The sequence below is a fragment of the Panthera onca genome, chromosome A1, assembly GCF_046562875.1.
Source record: "Panthera onca isolate mPanOnc1 chromosome A1, mPanOnc1 haplotype 2, whole genome shotgun sequence".
Taxonomy (NCBI): Eukaryota; Metazoa; Chordata; class Mammalia; order Carnivora; family Felidae; genus Panthera; species Panthera onca.
The window spans coordinates 238,376,094-238,396,968 of record NC_138339.1 but is presented as its reverse complement, the minus strand read 5'-3'; the positions used below and the strand labels follow the sequence as shown (position 1 = coordinate 238,396,968).

The 20,875-nt window shown below is 41.1% G+C and overlaps 1 protein-coding gene and 1 long non-coding RNA gene across 4 annotated transcripts in view; both read right to left on the bottom strand.

The window, feature by feature from the left end:
- The window catches only part of ZDHHC20 (zDHHC palmitoyltransferase 20), a 71,532-nt gene that overhangs the window by 49,979 nt on the left and 678 nt on the right, over positions 1 to 20,875 (bottom strand). The gene's annotated exons all lie outside the window — the stretch shown is intronic.
- LOC145715441 (uncharacterized) lies at positions 1,303 to 20,691 on the bottom strand. The gene is made up of 2 exons (XR_014137598.1): positions 9,854 to 20,691; positions 1,303 to 9,605 (listed from the first exon to the last, which is right to left on the bottom strand). It is a non-coding gene; the product is annotated as an uncharacterized LOC145715441 (long non-coding RNA).

The window sequence follows — 20,875 nt, the reverse complement described above, 5'->3', positions numbered from 1 at the left end:
CTACTTAGCAAATCTTTACCAACCAGAGGACACAAAGCCTTGCTCATATATTTCTTTCTTAAGGTTATATAGGGTTTACATTTAGGTCTGTAATCTATTTTAAAAGCTGATTTTAAAAATTATGGTATAAAAAAGATGGTATAAACAGGGTTGAAATAAATTTTATTGCATTTAGATGGCCAACAGTTCCAATCTTTTTAGCTGAAACTATCCTTTCCCTGTTGAACTGCCTTGAAACTTTTGATAAAAAACTAATTAAAAATTAAATTAATGGGGGTTATCTACGTGGCTCAGTTGGTCAAGCATCCGACTTTGGTTCACGTTATGATCTCATGGCTCAGATTCTCTGCTGTTAGTGCAGAAACCGCTTCAGATCCTCTGTCTCCTCTCTCTGCCCCTCCCCCATGCTTTCTCTCTCTCAAAAATAAACATTTTTTAAAAAGTAAATAATTAATATGTGTAAGGGTCTGTTTCTGAACTCTTATTCTGCCTATTGATGTATATGTGACCAATCTTACCCCAATACCACACTCTCTTGATTATATGTAGCTCTTAGTAAATCTTGAAATCAGACAGTGTGAGTCCTCCAACTTCTTCTTTTTGAAAGGTGTTTTGGCTATTTTAGGTCCTTTGCATTTCCATATAAATTCTAAACTTATCTTACTGATTTCTTAAAAAAAAAAAAAAAATGCCTGCTGGGATTTTGGTTGGCTTTGTGTTGACTCCATAGATCCATTTGGAAAGAACGGACATCTTTGTAATAATCAGTCTTCCGTTCGGCGGACACAGTGTATCTCTTCATTTTAGATTTTATCTCATCAATACACAAAATCTTGTATGTATTTTGTTCCATTTATCCCTAAAGTGTTTAATGTTTTTGATGTGATTATAAATAGTGCTTTTAAAAAATTTCAATTTCTAATTCTTATTAGTTAGAAATATAGCTGAGTTTTGTTTAGTGATCTTGCATCATATCCTATGAACTTGCTAAATTCACTTATTAGTTTTTAATAGCATTTTTGTATATTCCTTGGGATTTTCTACATATATGATGTCTATTAACAGTTTTCCTCTCCCTACTATCTATGTATATGCATATACATGCTCTTTTTTAAAGTAAAACATCTCATGAGTTCATACTAATAATTCAAATTCAAATTCAAGTCTACAAAGTTTTTATCATTTATCTTGTAATTGTACTTTTTTTTTTTAAGAACTGAGAACCTGGTTCTCAAAGACAGGATGAAGAATTAGAATATCATATATTACTCATTTAATTTTTTTAAATGCTTATTTTTGAGAGAGAGAGAGAGAGAGAGAGAGAGCGCGAGCGCAAGCAGAGGAGGGGCAGAGAGAGAGGAAGACAGAGGATCTGATGCGGGCTCTGTGCTGACAGCAGCGGGTCCAATGCAGGGCTCGAACACTCCAACCACGGTATCATGACCTGAGCTGAAATTGGATGCTCAACTGACTGAGCCACCCAGGCGTCCCTTATTACTCATTTTCTTTATCCCATATTGCCTACCCAACAACTTCGATAATGAGACCAATATGACTACTGAAAATATGATTACTCATTTAAATAATTTTTTCACACTGCTGTCCATTTTCTAATAGCTCTACTATATCTACATGTTGTAGCATATACCCAATTACAAACTATAGTCCCTTTTCCTTATTACCTTTACTTATAGGTCTCAGGTCTCTAAGAACAGACGTATTTAATGTTCATATCAGAGTTTAAGTTGATATCTCTGCAGTCACTCTGGTTGTCTAAAACTCATTCCCATTCTCTAGCAAACTGGTTTTGTCATAGATATTATTCAATTTGTTGAATGTTTTTGTGCTCTGGGGAGACTCAAAAATAATGCACCATCACCTTCCCAGAATCTCATGACAGTGACTTTTTGAAAAGAACAGACCAGAGGTGCCTGGGATGGTTGAGCATCCGACTCCTGATTTCAGCTCAGGTCATGATCCCAGGGTCATAGGACTGAGCCCCAAGCTTAGCACAGAGCCTGCTTAAGATTCTTTCTCTTGGGGCGCCTGGGTGGCTCGGTCGGTTAAGCGTCCGACTTCGGCTCAGGTCACGATCTCGTGGTCCGTGAGTTCGAGCCCCACATCGGGCTCTGTGCTGACAGCTCAGAGCCTGGAGCCTGTTTCAGATTCTGTGTCTCCCCTCTCTTTGCCCCTCCCCTGCTCATGCTCTGTCTCTCTCTGTCTCAAAAATAAACGTTTAAAAAAAATTTTTTTTAAAAAAGATTTTCTCTCTTCCCCCGCCCCTCTCCGCTGCTCTCCCATGGGCGCTCTCCCTCTTCCTCTCTGAAAATAAATAAGTAATGAAAAGAATAGGCCAGACGCCTTATGAAATGTACCGGATTTGTCTGTTTCTTTTTGGTGTCCTCAAGTTCATACTCTATCCCCTACCCCAAACTCCTCTTCCTATTATTCCGCTCCAAGTGTAAAGGTTTCAATGTAATTTGGGGGTGGGAGGGAGAGAATGGACAAGAATATTCAGATCTGAATATTCTGGGATCAGGAGGCATATTATTGAAGTTTGTTACTCTGCCACGCTTGGAACACTTCACAAGGTAGCAACCACCAAGTCTCTCCTTTGTGAAGGCACATTTTTCACTTAACAATCATGAAGTCTTTTGTGGGGTAAAAGTTAACAATATGTGAGTATCTTCTTCACCCAACACGTTTCACCGAATGGTGTTAATATCCGCTGATGAATCAATTATTTTGTAGAATTTGAAAATTACCATTAAAAACCCTCTTTTATTTATTTCTACACTTTTAAGCAGGCATTCTTCTATAAAGCGCTTTCAACTAGTGATTAACTAGAGCTTCCGAAAAAGGCAGCACAAAAACTTAATTATTGCCCTTTACCCACTTTCAGAACAGAATGTTGATATAACATTCAACTCCACTGTTAGCAAATAAATTCAAATTTTCTCTTTTTGAATATCAACGAGGAAACTTATGGATTTTTATTTAATATGCCATTATCGGCTACCCTCATTCTTTTTTAGGCTCGAACTGTCTCGTCTTTGGCCAATGCTCTTCCGAGGGACCCCTGCAACCTCCTGAATGGGCCCCATTAGTCTCTGAGCACGTCTTTGCGGTCTAGCACAAGATGTCCCAGGGCTCACTTTACATCTTCCCTCCTGCAGACCTGAAATTAGCCATTTCTCCAAGGGGCACTGGTTCTTTTTTTTTTTTTTTTTTTTTTTTTTTTTTTTTTTTAAGTAGGCTCAAACCCTAATGTGGGTCTTGAACTCACGACTCCTACCCATACCCCCCCACCAAATCAAGAGTGGCATGCATTACGGACCCAGCCAGCCACGGTGCCTGCATTGGTTCCTTTTAGTAGTATTTGGAAACCAAGTGTTGAATACTAGGGGTGCTCATAGCTACTGGAGTTTCATTGCTTTTAGGCCCTTTGGGATGACTGAAATAGTGTTACAAATCCATATTTATATTCACATTGATATTTCCAATTCAAATAGAACATTATGAAGTTTTTCCTTAATTTTCTTGGCATTATATTTGTATCTCTTTGCATTTATGTACAGTGAAAATCTTAGTTCCTAATTAATTTACTTACTCAGCTCATCCTAAAATATAAACAAAATAGTTTAAAAACTGCATACTAGTTTACGGTTTCTTTGTAGTTTTAAAATTCTGCTTCGTTTTGGCTTTAAACTATATCCCACGAAGGAGTACAATATCCAAAAGCCACTTGAAACGATTCTTTCCTGTGTATAGTATCAATTTTACGTAAAATTAAGTTATTTGTGTCATGGTCCCAAACTTTACAGTTTGCTCTTGCCTCCTCTTTGTTTAATTTTATTTTTTGAATATGCAAAAAATATAAATGGCTTAAAAGCCAAAACTACACAAAAAGGTACTCAGAAAGACCTAGCTCTCCTTCCTTACCCTCTCACTCCAGGTAGTCATTTTTATTAGCCTCCTTTATCATACTTCTTTTAGCAAAATAAACAAATAAAAATGTATTTCTAATTTCTTCCTTTACATATTTATTCTGCATCTTGCTTTTCTCATTTAACACACCCTAGAAATCACTGCACATTAGTACATAGAGACAATCATTGTCTGTGTTTTAAAGCACTGCACAGTATTCCATTGTGTGGGTGTTCAGTTCTACAATCAGGGCTCTGTTGATAGACATTTGGGCAGTCTCCAACCTCTACCGTTACAAACAATGTGGCAATGAATAACCTTATGCATGTGTTGTTTATTTGTGGAAGTTTATTCTCAGTGTCGATTACTGATAATGAAATTACCGGACCAAAAGTAAATCTGCCTGGTTTCCCCAAATCCCTGTTAGAAGGGTTGTTCCATTTTATACCCCTCCCAGCGATGCTGGAGACTGCCTGTTTTTCCACCATCGACCCAATACAGTGTTTCTAAACGTTTTGTATCACACGGTGATTTTACTTTGCATTTTCTTCTACATGAGAATAAGCATCTTTTCATATGTTTATGAGCCAGTCCCTTCCTTCCATTCTTTCCCCGGAACTGTTTCTGTCACTTATGCACTTTTTTTTTTCCTATTGGGCTTTCCTCACTCCCCGGTTATAAGGCCATCCACCCATGTTTCTTTCCAGTACTTGAGTGTTTTCATTTTTTACATTCAAATGTGGCCCATTTTGAAAGGGGAAAAGTATCAGATAAGCCTGAAAAATCTTGTGTTGCCAGAAAGTCAGGAAAGGATAAATGATGGCGACACGTTGAAAGAACATGGAAAAGTTGAAGGGGCTCCTACGGGCCAGATCTGGGACAATATGAGGAGCAGATTACAGAGTCGCAAGGTATTTGCCCACAAAGACACCCATCTGGGGTCAGATGCTGAGACACCGTGCGGGCCACAAGCCATGTACTAAGGAGAAATCCAACCGTGGCACAGGCTGATCAAAACCTTGGCCGACTACAGAGAGCTCTAGAGCAGGCGGGCCCCTTCTCACTCAGACACGGGATGGACGCAGGCTGGCACAGGAAGGTGTGACCGTGTGTGCAGTTAGTCACATTGACAGAGCTGACAGCCAGAAGCTGACACAACTGAGCGGCAAGCGCCTCCTCGAAGGATCTGTGTGGTACGTCTGAGTCTACTTCTTAATTACAAAGAGACACTGTACCTTTACGGGATGGAGAAACTTGGCCTGAAGCGCCTGAAGTGGTAACTGAAGTTAACATCCGACACATGGTACGATCCATGGCAGAGCGTCACTCTGGGGTACTCCTGCTAAAGACACGCGCTTTGAATCTAATCGTGACGGAGCACCACCTGATTTAAGGGGCATTCCGCAGAGGAAGCCTGTCCTCGTCAAAACTGTTACGGTCACGAGAGGGAAAGCAATACTGAGCAACTCTTCCAGATGAAAAGACACGAAGAGACAGGGGACTACCCGCAGTGTGTGATCCTAGGCCGGACTGTGGAGCAGAAGGGATTAGCGGGGCACCTGGTGAAATCTGAATAAGGCTTACAGACTGGGGTAGTGTTTTATCAACGCTGATTTCCTGATTTTGTGAACCGTATGCTGATACTACGTAAGAAAATGTTCTTTGCTGCGGATGGAAGTTTGTGTCCCCCCCCCCCCCCCCCGCCCGATTCATAGATTTTTTGAAGATGGGGCCCTTGAGAGGTGACTAGGTCATAAAGGTGAAGCCGTTGAGAATGGGATTAGTGCCCTTATAGGAGATCTCAGAGAAATCCTTTGTCCCTTCTGCCACGTGATGATATAGTGAAAAGATGGCCATCTATGAACCAGTAAGCGGGCCCGCACCAGACAACAAATCTGTGGTGCCTGATGCTGGACTTCCCAGCCTTCTGAGAAATAAATTTCTGTTGTTTATAAGCCACCTGGTCTGCGGTGCTGTTACAGAAGTTTGAACAAACTTGTTCTTAGAAAATATCACTGAAGTATCGGTGAAGGGACATTATATCTGCAACTTACTCTCAAACTCTTTCAGAGACAATGACAAAGAACGTGCAGCAAATAATAACATTCAGGGAATCAGGGTGAAGGATATATGAAAATCCTTTGGACTATTTTTCCCAAGTCTGAAATTACTTTGAAATTAAAAGTTTAGGGACGCCCGGAGGGCTGGCTCAAGCGGTTAGGCATCCAACTCTTGATCTTGGCTCAGGTCATGATCTCACGGTTTGTGAGATCAAGCCCTCCATCGGGCTCTGTGCTGGCAGTGTGGAGCCTGCTTGGGATTTTCTCTTTCTCTCTCTCTCTCTCTCTCCCTCCCTCCCTCCCTCCCTCTCTCTCTCTGCCCCTCCTCAGCTCTTGCTGTCTCTCAAAATAAATAAATAAACATTAAAAAAATAATAAAATTAAAATGCTGAAATAGAAGCAAAGAAAAAATAAGATTTTATCAATTTGTAGTTTATTCTTGGAGCATCATGTGAGGTACGGACTGGATTTTATCTCTCACCAAATATCCACCCAGTCGTCCCATCGGTTCCTCTGTGACTTGAGATGCTACTTTCATCATGTCCTACATTTCTATAATTACTATTTGTGGACATTCTAGTCGGCTCCGTTGGCCAATACTTCTATCCACGCACCATACCATACAATTGTTTAAGGCTTTATTTTCTAGAGCAGCTTTAGGTTCAGAGCAAAACTGAAGGGACAGTAGAGTGAGTTCTCAAATACCCCCTTACCCCAACAGGTTTTTTTAATTTAAGAGAGACAGCGCGCGCACGGTGCATGAGCAAGGGAAGGGCAGAGAGAGAGAAAGAGAGAGAATCCCAAGCAAGCTTCATGTTGTCAGCCCAGAGCCCGATGTGGGGCTTGATCCCATTAACCATGAGATCATGACCTGACCCGAAATCAAGAGTCAGACACTCAACTGACTGAGCCACCCAGGCTCCCCCCACAGATTTAATTATAGAGGTTTTGTAGTTTAAAATCTGGTGGGGCTTGCCCTCTTTATGACTCTTTTTCAGAGGTTTCCTGGTTCTTTCTTGTTTGTTTTTCCCAATGACTTTTAGGATCGACTTATCTAGTGCCAGAAAAAAGACAACTTTGTTGAGAATGGAATTCATTTATATATTGACTTGAGGAGATCAGAAATCTCTGTAATGTTGAGTTATTCTATTCATGAACATGAAATATGAAATGTCTTTCCACTTATTTAAGTCTACTTTTGTGTTTTTCAAGAATGTTTACCCCTTACAGATTTGGCATATTTCTTAAGTTTATTCTTAAGTATTTTATCTTTTTGATGTTAGTGGAAAAGGAGACTTTTCTCCCACTATGTTTTCAAACAAATTATTATGCATATACAGAAAGTATTGGGTCTTTGTTTGCTAATTTTACTCACTTCTTTTGGTTTCAGCGTTCTGCTGTTATTGATCCTCTTGGCTTTTCAACATATACTATCACATCATCTACACAGAGAAGTAGCTTTTTCTATTCCTTTCCAATGTCTTAGGCTTCTAATTATTTTCTCTTGATTGAATATAGCAGTTGATTTTGTCAATACAGTACAATGGCACACAGCAATGGCCATGGTAACAAAGCATCTTACTTGTTCCTGGTTTTAGCAGAACGTGATCAAGTATTTTGTATGCGTGCAATTTTGTCCAAAAGTCATTTATTACTATTTTATCAAGTCTTTTTTAAAATGAGAAATAGGGGCATCTTAATGGCTCAGTCAGTTAAGCATCCGACTCTTGATTTCAGCTCAGGTCATGTTCCTACAGTTGTGAGTTCAAGACCCACATTGGGCTCTGTGCTGACAGTGCAGAGCCTGCTTCGGATTCTCTCTCTCCCTCTCTCTCTGCCCCTCCTCTGTTAGCACTCATTCTCTCTCTCACTCTCTCAAAATAAATAAATAAACCTTAAAAAATACATAAAATTAGAAATAGATGTTGGCATTTTTCAAGTAATTCTCCATCATCTACAGCAATAATGCCTTTTCTTCCTAAATGATGAATTTAATAACAAAAGGTAAGTAGAAGAAATTAGCTACTACCTCCCGGATGGACTGTAATACCACTTTTTCCAGAGGCACAGTCCTTTCAGTAGTGATGTGCTCCCCACCCTCCACCCCCTTCACCACTATTGGTAGCTTTGTTCCCAAAGATCAACAAGTCTAAAAGAATTTAAATAGGTATTTCATGAAAAAAGAATTCTACGGCAAAAGTTTAGAAAAATACTGGGTGAAACAGTTACTGACTTGGTTATGGCAGGGCTTCTTAAAACTTGTAATATGCATAAAATATCTAGGAATAAACTTAACAAAAGAGGTGAAAGACCTGTACTCTGAAAACTATAAAACACTGATGAAAGAAATTGAAGACGACACAAAAAAATAGACATTCCATACTCGTAGACTGGAAGAACACATATTGTTAAAAAATATCTATTATTACCCAAAGCAATCTACACATTTAATGCAATCCTTATCAAAATACCAACAGCATTTTTCAAAGAACTAGGACAAACAATCCTATAATTTGTATGGGACCACAAAAGACCCCAAATAGCCAAAAAAAAAATCTTGAAAAAATAAGAAACAAAACTGGAGTTATCACAATTCCAGACTTCAAGTTATATTACAAAGCCGTAGTGATCAAGACAGCACAGTGCTGGCAGAAAAACAGACACATAGATCAATGGAAAAGAATACAGAGCCCAGAAGGAAATTGCTAATTATATGGTCAAATAATCTTTAACAAAGTAAGAAAGAATATCCAATCAGAAAAAGACAATCTCTTCATAAATGGCACTGAGAAAACTGGACAGCCACATGCAAAAGAATGAAACTGGATGACTTTCTTACACACAAAAAATAAATTCAAAATGGATCAAAGACCTACATATGAGACCTGAAACCATAAAAGAGCAAAGACAGTAACCTCTGACATCGGCCATAGCAACTTCTTAGATGTGTCTCCTGAGGCAAGGGAAACAAAAGCAAAAATAAACTATTGGGATTACATCAAAATATAAAGCTTCTGCACAGCAAAGGTAACAATCAACAACCTAAAAAACCTACCGAATGGAAGATATTTGCCAATGACCTATACAATAAAGGGTTAATATCCAAACTAGATGAAGAACTTCTACAACTCAACACCAAAAAAACAAATAATGCAATTAAAAATGGGAGAAGACATGAATAGACATTTGTCCAAGAAGACACACATTTGTCTAACAGACACAGGAAGATGTACTCAACATCACTGATGATCAAGGAAATGCAAATCAAAACCACAACGAGAGATCATCTCACTCCTGTCAGAATGGCTAAACCCAAAAACTTAAGAAACAAGCATTGGTGAGGACGTAGAGAAAAAGGAACCCTTGTGCACTGATGGTAGAAATGCAAACTGGTACAGCCACTGTGGAGGACGGAGGTTCTTGAAAACACGAAAAATAGAGCGACTCTATGATCCAGGAACTGCACAACTGGGTATTTACTCAAAGAATATGAAAACGCTAACTTGAAGGGATATACGCACCCCTATGTTTACTGCAGCATTATTTACAATAACCACCTATGGCAGCAACCCAAGTGCCGACAGATAAATGCATAAGGAAGCTGTGCTATAGGGGCGCCTGGGTGGCTCCGTCGGTTGAGCGTCCGACTTCAGCTCAGGTCACGATCTCGCGGTCCGTGAGCTCGAGCCCCGCGTCGGGCTCTGGGCCGACGGCTCAGAGCCTGGAGCCTGGAGCCTGCTTCCGATTCTGTGTCTCCGTCTCTCTGCCCCTCCCCCGTTCATGCTCTGTCTCTCTCTGTCTCAAAAATAAATAAACGTTAAAAAAAAAAATTAAAAAAAAAAAAAGAAGCTGTGCTGTATATTCACAATGGAATGTTACTGAGCCATAAAGAAGGAAACCTTGCCATTTGCAACAACACGGATGGATCCAGAGGGTGCAATGCTATGTGAAATAAGCCGGTCAGAGAAAGACGAATAGCGCACGGTTTCACTCCCCTGTGGAATTTAGAAGGCAAAACGAATGAACAAAGGCAAACCAAACATAGCCGACTCTCAGCTACAGAGCACAGACTGATGGTTACCAGAGGGGGGGTGGGTGGTGGATGAAACAGGGGAAGGGGATTAAGAGGACGCTTATGCTGACGAGAGACGCGAAGTCTACGGGACTGCTCAATCGCTACGCTGTACCCCTGAAACTAATCCAACACTGTTAATTACACTGGCATTTAAAACGGAAACTTGTAATATGCAAATGAGCACTGTGATATTAAAGAACTACTATATGAAGTACAAGCGCATTTGACCGTGCACATTTATACATCTTTGTATTCCCAGTGCCAAATACGGTACGGAGAACACTATACGCACTTCATGTTTGTTAAATGACGAAATCAACACGGAGATATTCTTAAGGTCGGGGGCATATCTGTATTCAAGATTAATTGTGAGCTATCTCCTATGTGAATACATTCAATTCTCCCTCTTCTCCTAGCATGGAAATTGGTGCTATGTAATCAATTCACTCAGACAACAAATATCTGAGTACATATTAAGCAGGACCTGTTTTTAGGTTCTGGAAATAAAGCAGTGAACATATTACTCAGGAGAGAAACACAAACAACTACATTAAGCAGCAGTAAGTGCCATGAAGAAAAACAACGCGGCGTAAGAAAGTGAAAGAGGAAGTACTTATGCTCCACGGCGCAGTCAGCAAAGCCTCTCTGACAGTTGAGCCTTTCGAGAGAAACCTAGATGGAGAGAAGCAGCCCTTCGGAATCTGGGAGGAAAGCATCCCAAGCAGAAAGAGAAGGAAGTACAAAGGTCCTCAGGTGGGACGTGCGTGGTCCGACAGGTAAAAAGCAAGGAGGCGTGTTTGGCTGAAGCAAAGTGGGCAGAGAAGAGAGGAGTCAAAATCAGTGGCAGACCAGAACACTTAGGGCCTGACGGACTACACAAAGAACACTGGATTTCGTGAGGAGCAAAGAGGAAAGCCACTGGAGGCTGCTGAACACAGAAGTCATCATCTTGCCTCGGATTTTTAATGATTCCTGCTGACATTTGAGGGGGGGGGGCTGTTAGGAAGCTACTGCATATGTGTACATGGTATTTCTCATAGCCATGACCCCTCACTTCTCCTTTTTTAATACTTGTAAAAAGTATACCACTTATCCACAGAAAAATAAGAATCATACAGTACCAGGAACAAGAAAAACTCAGTGTAAATTCACACCAGTGATATATGCGATCCACGTGCAAAAATAACATTTCGGTGTTATTAATTCCTTCAGGTGCTGATGATATCCTTTTCATGCAATTAGTTTAAAAAGCTTCCCTGAAGACTTCACATTTAATAAGTTCATACTTAGGTTTATATGTTGTCCAATTAGTATGCTAATAAAAATGCCTCCTCCTATGATTCCAACTGGGTGGGCCTACGTTCACGTTAGTAAGCATAACGAAGCATTGGAAGAAGGGAGAGGACACAGAGAACAGAAATGTTCTAAAAATAATTTTAAACGATCTTTTATCATCAAGGCGTGTGGATCTCAACTTTAGAGAAACCTGTTTTCCATCAAAGCATCATCACCATTACTTGGGACCTACTACTTGAGCTCAGTGGAGGCCCATCCCCTAAGGACGACGTGCTGCGTATCTCAGCAACACCTAAATCTGTGTAGCTCATACACCTGCAAGAACAGTGCCAGGTATCAATCTTCTTAAAGTCCCATGTGACGTGGAGGACCCCCTCTCTCAGCATACTCCCCGTCCCCCGCCCACCCGCTCATGCCAGATAGGCACACGCTTTTGTAATATGATCTTCAGACACAGTCAATTAAGAATTAAAAAAGACTGTAAGAAAGTGCTCTTTCATTCACTGAAGTCAGAGGGAGGAAGGGATAAAAACTCTAAGAATTAAAAATAGAGAAACACGGGGCGCCTGGGTGGCCACCTGGTTAAGTGTCAGACTCTTGGTTTTGGCTCAGGTCATGACCTCCCGGTTTGTGTGACTGAGCCCGATGTCAGGCTCTGCGCTGGCCGCATGGAGACTGCCTGAGATCTTCCCTCTCCCTCTTTCTGCCCCCCACCCCTGCTGGTGCTCTCTCTCCCTCTCTCTCAAAATAAATAAATAAACATTGTAAAAAACTAAAAATAAAGAAACAAAGAAAACTGCCCAAAAAAAGGAAGACAAGAAAAAATATGCTAGTGGCTACTTAAATCTTTGCCCCACCTCCAGTAATATCTGAAAGCCTGCTCTGCTAAAAACTTTACATTATTTTGCAAGACCGGTATTATTCCATTTTATAGCATGGCAACAAGCACAGGCAGGTTAAATAATTTATGAAGATCATCCAACGAGTATTAGTATGGCCAGGAGGCCAGTGTGTAGCAGCTGTAGAAACAAAGGAGGAATGGAGAGGAAATTATGTCGGAGAAGTCGTGAGGGGAGGAGGCCATGGTAGGGACCTCAGGTAGTCCACTGAACAAGACAGGAAGCCAGCCGGGGTTTTCAGAAGAGGAGTGACAAATGTGGTATTGATTTTCAAGGAGTTATTCCGGCTGCTGTGTGGAGAGCGGACGGGGTACGGGGTGAGGAGAGAGCGCCAAAAATGTCGAGTACTACAATGATGTAACAAACCACCGATAACTCAATGGCTTCAAAAACCACCATGTATTATTTCCAGGAATCATGGGGGTTAGCAGTTCAGGCCGTGATCAGCTGGACTGTTCTCCTGCTCGTTACAGTCAACTGGCAGCTCCGCTGGGGCAGGAGAGTCTAAGATGGTCTCATTCACACATCAAGGCCTCTGGCACTTAGCTCATCTTGGCTGGGCCTCTCTCTCCAGAGAGTCTGACCTCCCTTAAGGCAATCGGTTTCAAAGAGCAGAGACAGGAGAGGCATGCCATCTTGATGCCTCGGGTCCAAATCTCACACGTCACTTCTATCACATTCTATTGATCAAAGCCAGTACAATGCCAAGCCCAGACTCACGGGGGGAGGCAAAGACTCCCTATCCTGACGAAAGGAGGTGCAAATTGCTGGAATCCTGTTTTTCAATCTGCTTCACAAGACAGAGATTTTATGGTGGCTTGAACGAATCCAGTGGCAGTAGTGATGGTCAGCAGGCAGATTCAATGCCAGGATTTGCTGATGTTGGATACGGGATGATTCGTCAACCAAGAAACGAGAAGGATGAAACTATTTACTGAGCTAGGACAGGAAGAGCTGGTTCAGGGGAGAGAGAGAGAGACAAGGACAAAGAGAGACAAAGAAAGATACATGCTGTATCTTCTGTGTCACAAACTAGAAGAGGACAGGGGAGAAGGAAAGTTTTATTTGTATCACTAGGGCATCACCCTCTTCCAAACAGTCTGCCTTGGTTTCTAAGTTGTCCAGTACCTTCTCCTTCATATCTCCTGTCTTCTAAGAAACCAGTGAAGACGCAAAGGATCAGTTTATATAAAAGAATATATAAAAGCTCTTTCTGAGGCGCCTGGGTGGCTCAGTTGGTTGAGCATCTGACTTTGGCTCAGGTCATGATCTCCCAGTTTGTGAGTTCAAGCCCCGCATTGGGCACTGTGCTAACAGCTCAGAGCCTAGAGCCTGCTTCATACTCTGTGTCTCCCTCTCTCTTGGCCCCTCCACTGCTCGTGCTCTGTCTCTTTCTCAAAAATAAATAAACATTAAAAAAAAAAGCTCTTTTTGTTCATTTGGGTTGAGCTGTTTTTGTTTTCTGGCTTTTTTTTTTTTTTTTTTTTTTGATACTTGTTTATAGAGCTCTCTGACCAGTTTGCTTTCTGGTCTCAACAGAGAATAACATAAGAACAGATTAATTCACTAGCAGTGGAAAGAAAAAAAAAATCTGTTCTTTAGAAAAAGAAAAAAAGGAAAGAAGGCTGGGATAATTATAGAATGTAAATAAGGCTTGCAGGGCACTATAGCTTTCAAAAGGCAAGTTATATAGAAAATTACTACACTCCAGGATCTGAGAACAGATAGGAAAAGGAAATAACAAAATAAGAAGGTTTTTAAAAATATTCTAAATCACGTCTTAAATTTTCCTATAATTATGTCAACCACTGGGGATGAGATATAGGGAGCCAGAATTTTTTCCTAAATAATATGAGCATAATTTCAAAGAATCACTGTTTCATTATCCAAAACAAAGACTACAGATACAGAACCAATAAGCATTCTCATCTAGGCTTCAACCCTGAAGACTATGGAAATATATGTCAGGTAATTACAATTTAATTAATATTGTTACTGTGGATGTTTGTTCTAACATATTCAAACACAATTCAAGTGACTTTGAAGACCCTCACTGTATGATTCTATTCAACTGAACACACATTAACTGAATGTCAAATGGAAATTAGACTCTCTAAGGGGCGCCTGGGTGGCTTAGTTGGTTGAGCATCTGACTTCAGCTCAGGTGTTGGTCTCACGGCTCATGAGTTCAAGCCCCGCCTCGGGCTCTCTGCTGTCAGTGCAGAGCCTGCTTCAGATCCTCTGTACCCACCGCTCCCCTCCCCCCTCCCCTACTTGCGCACACGCTCCCTCTCTCTGTCAAAAATACATAAAAACATTTTTAAAAATGTATGCTGTAAACTCTAACGCAAATCACTAAAATAACAGTTACAGCTGATAAGCCAACAAAGGAGAGAAAATAGAATCATTTAAAAAAACCGAAACTCAAAAATCATTTAAAAATTAACTCAAGGGGTGCCTGGGTGGCTCAGTCAGTTGAGCGTGGACTTTGGCTCAGGTCATGACCTCAGGGTTCCTGAGTTTGAGCCCCACGTTGGGCTCCCTGCTGTTAGCGTGGAGCCAGTTCCCAACCCTCTGTCCCCCTCTCTCTGCCCCTCCCCTACTTGCACACTCTCAAAAAATAAACAGTAAAAAAATTTTTTAAATAATCTCAAAAGAAGGCAGAAGGAGAAGGAAAAGGGAACAAAGGATAGGACAGATTTAAAAAATGGCAAATGATAAGACTTAAACCTAACTACATCATAATCACACTACATGTTACTGGTTAAAACACCTCAATTAAAATAGATTGTACAGCAGGGTGACTATAGTTGATAATATTATTGTATATTTGAAAGTTGCAGAGAGTTTATATTTAAAGTTCTCAACACAAGCAAAAAAATTACTTAACTATATGTGGGTGATAGACGTTAACCAGACTTACTGCAGTGATCATTTAATTATGTCAAATATATTTATATTTTAAATTATTATGTTGTACACTTGAAGCTAATATAATGTTATATGTCAATTTTAGCTCTATAAAGCATCCCCAAAAAAGGGGAAAAAAGGCCAGACATTTCAGACTGGATTGAATTAAAACAAACAAACAAACAAACAAACACACAAACAAACAAAAAACCCAACTACATGCTGCTTATAGGAAATGCATTTCAATTCTTTTTTTAAAATAGGCATCACACCCAACATGAAGCCCAATGTGGAGCTTAAACTCACATCCCTGAGATCAAGAGTTGGGACGCTGAACCGACTGAGCCACCCAGGCATTTTAAATGCATTTTAAATATAAAGACACAAACAAGTTAAAAGGACAGGGAAGGATCTGCAATGCTAACACTAATCACAAGGAAGATTAGTGGTACTGTTAATATCTGCCAAACTAGATTTGAAAGCAAACAATACCAGGGATAAGAAAGTCATTTCATAATGACAAAGGGTCAATTCACCAAGAGAACACAATAATCCCAAACATTATATGTACCTAATTACAGAGCTGAAAAATGCATGAAGCAAAAACTGCCAGAACCACAAGGAGAGACAAATGCGTAATTATAGTCATACCTCTCTCAATAATTAATTGCTAGAACAAAGAGCAAATCAGCAAGAACATAGGAGACCTGAAAAACACTGTCAACCAACTTGCCTTGACATCCACAGCACATTATGACATAATAGAAAACTCTACCTAATGGCAAACAGCAAAACACACGACTGAACACTGAATACATTTTCCTCAAATGCAGATGAAATGCTTCTACCACAGACCACAGTTTGGGCCAAAAAACAAGCCCAGGTACATAAAGACTCGTGTCATGCAAGGTATGTCTTCCAACCACATGGAACTGATTCAAAATCAGTACCAAAAGGTACCTGGAAAAATCTTCAAATAACTGCAAACTGGCATAGTTCTAGTCTGACCCATGGGTCAAAGTTGAAATCAAAAGTGAAATTAGAAAATTGTTTTAACTGAATGAAAATGAAAGTATAACATATCAACATTGATGGGATGTGAATTAAGCAGTGTCTGGAGTAAATTTCCAAGACTAAACACGTAAGAAAGGACTCAAATCAGTGACTCCAGTTTCCATATTAAGAAACTAGAAAAAGAGTGGGCGTACCTGAATGACTCAGTCGGTTGAGTGTCCAACGTGAGTTTGGTTCAGGTCATGATCCCAGGGTCATGGGATGGAGCCCCACCTTGGACTCCATGCTGGGCACGGAGCCTGCTTAAGATTCTCTCTCCCCCGTCCCCTCGGCCCTTCCCCTGCTCGCACTCTCTAAAAAGAAAAAAAAAAAAAAAAAGAAAAAAAAAACTAGAGAAAAGAGCAAAGGAACCCAAAGTAAAAGAAAGAAAAGAAATAATAAATATCAGGCAAGAAATCCATGAAATAGAAAATAAAATCAAGAAAAATCAAAAGCTGGTTCTTTTGAAATCAATAAAAAACACTGGAATCAACTGTGGCAAGAGCTACGCTCAATGTTGATATTTCAACTATTTATCTTGCCTCATTCTAAATTTGAAGAAATTACGAAGGAGACACAGGAATGTCAGATATATAGACTCAGAGGTTCCACTTCTACTCTACATACTTCTCTCCGAGAAAAGAGGCATATCCATCCTCGGGCAAACCACACAGCTGTTCCATGCAGTAGTTTCTTCATAAGCTAAATAAATGCAATGATTAGATCATCTCTAAAACCTCTCTGGGCTCTAAGATCTTCTACACGCCACATAAGAGGTACACGTCTACAATCAACAGCTCTAGCTGACCTGAATGAGACATCCCGATAAAACCCTGGGAACCTGAATTAGCACTTTCCTCAGAAATAACCATCTTGACCAAAGTGTAAAAATGGGGCAATCCGCCCATAAATTCATGTTTAAACATCAGCCTTGGGAGAAAATCAAAAGAGGAGTTCAGCTGAACACCAAGCACCGATATGACTAATTACTTGATCCTTATTTCTCTGCTTATCACCCTTGTAACATGGCCACCTTCGATTAATTAATTCTTACTCAATTTTGTCCTCAATATTATTCCGTCTTGTAACAGGAATTACACATTTCATACGTGTGTGTATGGAATTACAAAATTAGAAACTTACAGAGGCTAAGATGGAACGAGGGCCTCTCATAACCTATTTGTCAACCGTCTTCCTGTGGGCCAGGCATTTTAATTGTCTGAGATATTTAGGAACCCTCTGCGGCTACCTTTTAGCAGAAAATTACCTTCTATACATATATTACAGATAAGACTGAAATCTGCCTTCAGTGTACAGATCCTGATAACCAAGTAGACTATTCTTGCATAGTAATTTTATTTTTTTTATTTTTTTAGTATTTATTCATTTTTTCAGAGACAGAGAGAGACAGAGCATGAGCGGGTAAGGGGCAGAGAGAGAGAGACACACACACAGAATCCGAAGCAGGCTCCAGGCTCCAAGCCGTCAGCACAGAGCCCCACGCGGGGCTCGAACACAAGAACCGCGAGATCACGCCCTGAGCCGAAGTCGGACGCTTAACCGCCTGAGCCGGCCAGGCGCCCCGCATAGCAGCTAAGTTTGAAAGCCCGGGTTCTAGCTCCAAGCCACTTGACGCCACTTACTGGTTGTATGACCCTGGACAAATTATTTCACTTCTGACTATTAAATGAATTAACACAGTAAAGATACAATCATCCTTTCCCATCTGGTTTGATAAAAAAATTACCAGGAACTAAGAAAACTCTATAAAAATCATTAAAACAGCACTTTATTTTTTTATTTTAATTCATGTAGTTAACATACTAGTGTTGTATCAGTTTCAGGTGTAAAACAGGCCGATTCAACAATTGCATACAGCACTCCGTGCTCGTCACGTGTACTCTTAATTCCCTTCACCGACTTTACCAACCCTCTCACCTACCTCCCCTATGTGCTCTGTAATTAACAGCCCATTTTTTGGTTTGCCTTTTTTTTTCCTGTTGTTCATTTGTTTTGTTTCTTAAATTCCACCTAAGAGTGAAATCACATGATATTTTTCTCTAACTGATTTCATTTAGTATAATAGTCTCTAGCTCCCATGTTGTTGCAAATGGCAAGGTTTCATTCTTTCTTATGGCCGAGGAACATTCCCTTGTATATATACACCATTTCCTCTTTATCCGTTCACCAACTGGTGGACACTTGGGCTACTTCTGCAGTTTAGCTATTGCAAATAATGCTAAAACAGCACTTCAGGTAAAACTCACACTTCACTCAACTTAAAGCAAAGTTATACAGTGATATATTCTAGTGGCAGGGTCCCTGCTATGAAAACATAAATATATATAAGCAGTAAAGTTAGTTTTACTATGAAAGTGAATGAGCTTTTATGCTCAACCAGACAGTCCCGTGACACTGCAGACCTCCCAAATCCTCCCTAGTTAAACTCAGATAACTTAGAAGTATTAAAACTTTTTTAAATATTTATTATTTTGAGAGAGAGAGGGACAGAGTGTGAGTGGGAGAGGGGCAGAGAGAGAGAGAGGGAGACACAGAACCGAAAGCAGGCTCCAGGCTCTGAGCGATCAGCATGGAGCCCGACGTGGGCCTCGAACCACCAGACCACGAGATCATGATCTGAGCCAAAGTTGGACACTTACCTGACTGAGCCACCCAGGCGCCCCAAACTTAGAAGCATTGAATGCAGGCCCTATGGAAGACCTTTCGCTGCTGAATATTTTAAGATTTTGTCAAGCACTGGGCCTTACTTGTTGCAGAATGTGTAACTTCATGAAATCCTGGGGTATGCTCTCTAAAGGATGGGCCTAAAGCCTAAGTCAAGTTACGATCTCCAGAAAGGGCAACCACTTATCCCCACCGAAACCCCTTCCCCAATCGTGGAACAATGACAGTTGCACTGACGCACTCAAGGTTACCTGGAGACTATAAAGGCGCGGGTCACAGTACAGCGGCCACTCAACCACTGTGTGACCAAAGGACGACCTCTGTGCTCAGTCTCATTTCCTACATCTGTAGAGACATGTATGCCATGAGATATTGAGGATTAAAGGAGGGAAAGAATAAAATGTCCCCGCCACCCACACTCGCACCCAGCACTTCCCAGTTCATATTCATTTCCCTTTCCTTATGTTTCATGTCACCTTTTGATATTCTGGACAAAACCCACCTACAGGTTAAGACGTGTGGTTTCAACGTAACCGTGTTCCTTCACAAGATGCACTTCGAAGCCACTGTGGCATTAGAATGGCGTGGGAATAATCTCCCGACAGAATTAAATGAGACTGGTACCACGTCTGGAATCAACGCCCACTTCAGAGGAAATAAGACCAAGCATTATCAAAAGTGGAAGAGAATCAGTCCTATGATCGCTATCACTTTCGGGAAGCAGCTTCAAGAAATACCTAAATCTAGTCAATTTTAACGGATTCAAACATCATTTTCCAATCACATTCAACAGATGAACGCTATTGTTACTGACAGCTAATTTATTCTGGGCCTAGTCGCAGGGGTAGTTTTCTGTACAATTTTTTGGAAGGTGGTTATTTTCATTTAAAAACCGACCCTGAAACTTCCTGAAGCAAAGCATTCTTTCACGTGCAGAACTCGGTCCAAACCAAGTGGAGAGCCGCACAGATCCCAGAGCCACAACCCGACGCGTCCCGGGTTTGCCACCTGCAAGAGGACTGGGTGCTGTAACTACTTTTCATTTCATCCTGTTGGGATCGGTCTAGCTCAGGTGGCTCTTCTTAAGTGCATGTCACAAGAGCCCTCTGGATAGCTGTGGCCTCAGTCTGGGGACGAACTAGATCATTCTGGGATGCCCAGGGACTGCTTTTACAAACACCACTTCCCACTCGGCCCTGAGTTTTCACGACGCACTGCTATAAACAGCAGACATACGGGAAAGCAGAAGGCTAGCCTAACCGTCTAGCCTAACCCCAGAACAGCCGCACACTCAAAGCCTACGAACATTTAAGGCCGAGCAACCCATCACTGTGACACACACAGTCGGAGCCCTCAAACAACGTTTGGATCACAAACACTTCCCTTCCATCTTAAGGGCAACTTATTCAAATCGGAACCGTACGTCCTCGAAGTGTACCGCCATGCCACTCCTCTTTTTTTTTTTTTTTTTTTTTTTTTTTTTTAATCCCAGGGAACCTGGTGAGCAACTGGGTACGAAGAACTAACGAGAGAATCGGCAGTAACGAACATGAGACCTCAAACCCCCAGCATGGACGTAATATAAAAGAGAATCGGGCTAGATCTCATCTCACTCATTCTTTCGGTCTTACAAATGGCATTTTGTGTCAGTTCCTGGATTCGGACTCGAAAGAAATGAACTTTAAAACGGGTCCCGCGCCACGAGAAATCAGAAGCGGGCGCTCACTCTTGCGCCGCTCACCTGGCTGCGGTCAGCAGGGGACAGCGAACAGACCACCTGTCCCCACCCCCCACCCCCGCCCCGGCCCCCAGCCGGCTGGCTCTTCGGGTGGCACAGTTTTCCTCCCGCGCTGGTTAGGCGATCTAGGAGGGACAGATTTCTTTATTGCAAACATTAACAAAAGCAAAGAATGCAACACACACACACACACACACACACACACACACACACACACACACACACACTTGGA